This window comes from Solanum verrucosum, unplaced genomic scaffold, assembly GCF_900185275.1.
Source record: "Solanum verrucosum unplaced genomic scaffold, falcon-dt-bn FXZP01000318.1, whole genome shotgun sequence".
In the NCBI taxonomy this organism is placed as follows: Eukaryota; Viridiplantae; Streptophyta; class Magnoliopsida; order Solanales; family Solanaceae; genus Solanum; species Solanum verrucosum.
In genome coordinates this window covers 246,348-252,225 of record NW_026019897.1, presented here as the reverse complement: position 1 = coordinate 252,225, position 5,878 = coordinate 246,348, and positions in this window count along the sequence as shown.

Here is a 5,878-nt window from a genome sequence, read left to right as displayed (position 1 = left end):
CAAGCTAGGCTTATGAATTTTCAAGGGGAAACCCTATGGTATTCAGAGGATGATAGAACTACTTTAGAGATAATGCGCAGTTAGTGAGTAAGTAGTACTTAAGTTGCGAAGTCAAATATGATGGTAATTTGTGAGTATGGAGACAAAGAGGTAAGGATTGACTACTTGTCATAAGGTCCTAGTGGACGAGTGTTTCTAAATTGTATCCAGTAGTTTAAGTTAGTATAGTAAGCGAGCAATCATATTGATATTCAGGTTTAGTAATAAACATTAAGCTTGAATTTGAGATGAGTGTCTTGACAAAAGGATAGCAAAAAGAAGGTGATGGCGTTAATCTTGAGATTTCATATAGAAGACTTGACCTAGATTAGGTGAGAAATTGAGGTGATTAGTTGCAATAAATATGGGTGGTACAAGTGAGATACCCTAAACCTCTTGATAAGGGCAGTGAAGTGTGGCTAAGTCACAAGAGTAAAAAGAGCATTACAAGGTGTACCGAGAGGGTATGTAATTAGAAGAGGTTAGCAGAAACACCTTAGAAAGAAGTCTTAGTACCTTCTTATTGAGAGTTCGGTAGTCATGAGATAAGCTTCTCCCGAGTGTTAACGTAAAAGAGGATGTAGACCAGTTAGAGATGTTGGAATAGGTCCATAGCCTTGAAGTGTGAGCTTTAGACCTAAGGGGGAGATGATAAGATTGGAATTCAAGTCAAGTGTCGAGAATAAGACAGTAATGAGTTCAAAGGAGTATGGGAGATATCTTTTGAGAGGTCCTTTTAGTAATGGAGTAATGTTAGAAAGAGAAGGTTAATGATCTTATCGTAACAAAGATGGCGTGATAATTCTGTCTAACGTTATAAATGTGTAGGAAGAAGAGAATGAGGTTACTATGAGAAATAGTTAAATGAGAGCCCTTAGTTGGTTCCGAATAATAATGCGGGCAAATTTTAGTTGGTATGGCAGAGATGAAAAGAGTACCCCAATTCCTTACCCAGTCCAGCCGTCATTTGAGGACGAATGATCCCAAGGGGGGATATTGTAACACCCCAGAATTTTTTTGATCCAAGACTCGAACCATCCATCGTGGTGAGTAGGATTTTACCAAGGAATTTAAAATTTCTTTAGTATTAAGGGCAGGTCAGTAGATATAGCACCTTGACTTCCAAAAATAATTAAAGAGAATTCATTCAAGTCATTTCTACGTTCTTCTAAGTTTTGGGTCAACTTAAAATGACTATAACCTTCAGTACATGATGAGTTAGGTAGCCCATAAGATATCAAATTAAAGGTCTTGGAATCTTCTTTCCAACGCCATCAAGTTTGCTAATTTTTGAGCTCGTATGAGGGAGATATGCCCGTTTGAAGTTGGGTCGTCCAATTAAGGAAAGTTACCCAAAAATATGAGGGGTATTTTGGTCTTTTTATTACCCAATCAGATTTAAGCATTTTTAGTAAGGTTTTAGGAGTCTAAACTAATTAGAATTAGTTTCATTCATCCCCAAAAAAGCTTAGGTTTTTAAAGAGAAGATTCAAGAGGAGAAAAAGTTCAAAGTTTCAAGCATTCGTTCAAGAAATTCAAGATTTCACCAAGAACCTAATTCTTTGAGGTATGTAAGCTTCCATAGTGTTGGGTTCGTTCACCCACACGCCAATCATGAGTTTTCTTTTGCGAATCTATCCATAAATATTGAGCAATTTAATTTCTTGATAAGTGTTCTTGAAGTTTCCTTATCGATTAAATTTTGATGTAAGATTCTACGTGGGTCAACTTCAAATGACCATATATCTTAGAATATAAAGAATTACGTGAGCCATAACCTATCAAATTAAAGGTATTTGAATCCACTTTGCAACGCCACAAATTTTGCGTCAATCCAATTTCTGAGTAAAAAGTTATCACCACTTTAGTAACCTGATACAGTGTTGTTACGAATTAGCCGACGGGAAAACATTAAAAAGAGTCTTTTTGTCTTTTTACCTCCAAGAAAACCCTATTTCTTGACTAATAAAAGGCTCAAAACAATCGTATTTTCATCTTTTAATCCATCATTCTCTTCTCTCTCAAACACTAAGACAAAACCCTAAGGAAAAATTAAAGTAGAAAACTCCATTCAAGATTCTTCTTCAACGTAACTTTTTCTCCAAGAATTTAATTCTTTCAACTCAAATTCCTTCATAAAATTATGAATCACTAATGAAAATCATAATTCTTGGCCATAGAGATTTCAAGAAACTAATTCAAGAATCTCAAGAAAGGTTTTCTTGATTGTTTACCTTCAAGCTAGGGTTTCAAGGCTTCTAATCAAGTTCTTTCAGGTATGTAAGGATATCGTAGTGATGTACTAGTTCGTCCTCACGCCCTACATCTACTTTCAAATCACTAAAAGAGTAATATAGGATACTTTCCCTAGATTTGAGTATTTTTTAGATAAGTTGATTTTGAGTTCTTGAGTTTCTGTTTCTTTTAAAAGTTCTATTCGTAATTATTGAATTGCCATATTGTTATTGAGATCATTCATATCATGAATCATAACTCTTGAATTCCTAGTTCAAATTCAAGAAAAAGTTAAGAGTAGAGTTCAAGAAAGTCTTTGAGTTCAATTATGAATCTTTTGAGATCAATTGTTGATTTGAGCTAAGTTTTGAGGAAGTAAGTATGAGTCGAGCAGTCTTGAGATGAGAGGTATCATTGAGTCCTTAAGTTGAGTAGTTCATGCCCATAATTCTGCATGAACCCTCCGAGTTGAGCATTATTCATATGAGTAGTGTTATTGACTCCTTAAGTTATGGAGTTGTTGAATTCCAAGTATTGAGTTTTATGCATGGTTATTGAAAACCTTGAATTGAGTCGTTCACGTCCATAATTCAGCATGAACCTTATTTTAAGAAGTCTTTTTACAAATTGTTTTAAAACTTGTTTTAAAGACTTGAGCACTGAGTTGAGGAAGAGTAGAGCTGAGTTCATTTTCTTAAAATGATATATGGAAACTAAGTATTCCTAAGAGTAAATGTTTTTATATTTAAGATGAGAGGAAACTGAGATTTCCAAAAGAGTTTTGAATAGTTTTAGTACCATTTCTTTTAAGAGAAAGGTTGTTGAATAATAATCTCAAAACACAGAAAGAGTTATGTTTTTAAACATATAAGCTAGTTACATTTTGGGAGTAGTATTGAGCACCGATATGGGGACGAGTTTGAGTTCAGATAATTTGAAGTCTCCATAAACCGTGTAACCAGCATGGGTAGAAAAAGGTCATACTGTTTAGATGATTCCTTAATGCTTTTTAGCATAGACTAGTTCCACTTAGTGAGTAGGTTTTATACCCTGGCAAAGTATAAGACGGCCCTGACAGCGTGTGGCAAGACGTTGTATCATCACATAGCTCATAGTGATGGTTATCGGTTAGAGAAACTCCCATTGCGATATTTTGTATTATTATATATACATAGTTTACTTTGAATTTTAATATACAAGCAGATTTTATCTTGTATCCTTCCATACAAACTGAGTTGTTTTCTAGTGTTTAAAAGTTTTCTATATATTGCATATGTATTGTTGATTTATATTGAGTTGAGTACCCAGAGTCGAGTATCTTATTATTGAGTTGAGCCTTATTTCACTGAGTTGAATATCTTATCATTCATTTGAATTATGTTTCTTTGAGTCGAGTTGAGTTGAGTGAGTTGAGAAGAGGTAAGTATATATGTTTCTATTCCACCAGTTCAAGCTTATGTTATGCTTTAGAATTCCCCTTATATGCTCGTACATTCCACGTACTGAGCCATTTGGCCTGCATCATTTCATGATGCAGATACAGGTATTTAGGATCATCAATAGGCGTTGAGGTCATGTGATATTCCAGTCAGCTTTGGTGAGCCTTCTTATATTTCAGAGGACTTCACCTTTATCATACAGTTAGTAGTTTTGAGATGTCGTGGGTCTTTTCCCGATATCCTTCTGTAATAGTAGAGGCTTCATAAATAGATAGTAGAGTATGAGATGTTTCTTCGTTTATTTTGTTAATGTTTTCAAGACTTGAGTTGCCTGTTTTGGCTAGTCTAATATTCTATTATATTGAGAGTTAATCATTTGAGTTAAAGCTTCGTATCTAAATTCTATGATTTTTATCCACTTTTAAGTTTTTATATGTTTGAGTTAGTCTTCCGCTTATAGTCAGCCAAGATGAGGGTTCACTTGGGGACCAACAATGGTTCTCGAGTGTCAGCCATGTCCAGGGTGTAGGCTCGAGTCATGACAATAATCCTCCTCATTCCTCGAATAAATTGAATGTCATCAATTAGTACGATAACAAACATATCTATATAGAGCTTGAATACTCTGTTTCCTAAGATCCATGAATGCTGCAGGAGCATTAGTCTATCCAAATGACATGAAAAGAAACTCATAATGACCATAATGGGTCCTGAATGATGTCTTAGGGATGTCACTTTCTCTTACTCTTAACTGATGATAGCCTGATTTGAGGTCTCTCTTAGAAAAACAAGTGGCACCCTGAAGTTGATCGAAAAGATCATTAATTCTCGGAAGAGGATACTTATTCTTGATAGTAACCTTATTCAATTGACAGTAATCTATGCACATTCTAAGAGAACCATCTTTCTTCCTCACAAATAAGACCGGAGCGCCCTAAGGTGAGACACTTGGTCGAATAAAGCCTTTCTCAAGAATGTATTTCAACTGCTCTTTTAACTCTTTCAACTCATTTGGATCCATTCTATATGGCGGAATAGAGATAGGACGAGTATCAGTAAGAATATCTATACCGAAGTCTATTTCTCTCTCATGAGGGACTCCGGGAAGATCATCTGGAATGACCTCTGGAAACTCACTAATAACTGGTACTACTGAATAAGTGGTGTCTCAACACTAGAGTTATTAACTCAGACTAAGTGATAGATACACCGCTTGGAAACTAACTTTCTCGCCTTAAGGTACGAAATAAAAAATGACCCTTAGGCACTGCTGAACTACTCCCCCACTCTATAACTGGCTCATTAGGAAACTGGAACTTAACTACTCGAGTTCTACAATCAACTGAGGTATAACAGGCATGAAGCCAGTCCATATCTAGAATAACATCAAAATATACCATGTCTAACTCGACTTAGCCAGCCATGGTGTCCTTGTGATTGACATAAATGGTACAATCACGATAAACTCTCTCAACTAGAATACACTCACCGATAGGTGTAGATACACTGAAGAGCTCACAAAGTTACTTAGGGAGGATATTAAAAATTTATAGCAACATAAGGAGTCACAAAAGATAGACTCACTCATGGATCTAGCAAAGCATATACATCAAAAGTAAAGACTTTGATTATACCAATGACAACATCTGGTGAATTCTCTTGCTCTTGGCGACTGGTGATCGCATATAGATGGTTTGCTCCTCTGCCTGTCCCTGAAGTAGATCCTCTAGGTGCAGCTCTGTCTAGTGGAGCAACTGAAGAAGATTGGGCTCTATTTCCCCCATTACCACTACCTTGCTTGTTCTTAGGGCACTCTCTCATGAAGTAACCATTATGGACGCACTTGAAGCAACCAATGGAGCCATCACGATACACTCTTGAGTGGTTCCTAACACACTTAGCACATGTAGGAGTCTAATTACCTTCTTGTGCCACACTACCTTGAGACAATGCAGGTTTAGCTCTGAAATTCTCCAAATTCTAATTCTTAAACTCACCTTTGTTCCTTGGTGCAGGTGCACTAGCAGACGATGGAGCAAGTCCATTTTTCTTCTGTTGGAAAGATGACCGGTTCACATTGCTCTTGTGTTGTTTGGACTCGTTCCTAGTTGTCTTAAATTTCTTGTTTCAGAACTCTTCTCTATCCCTCAACTTATCTTTCTCAA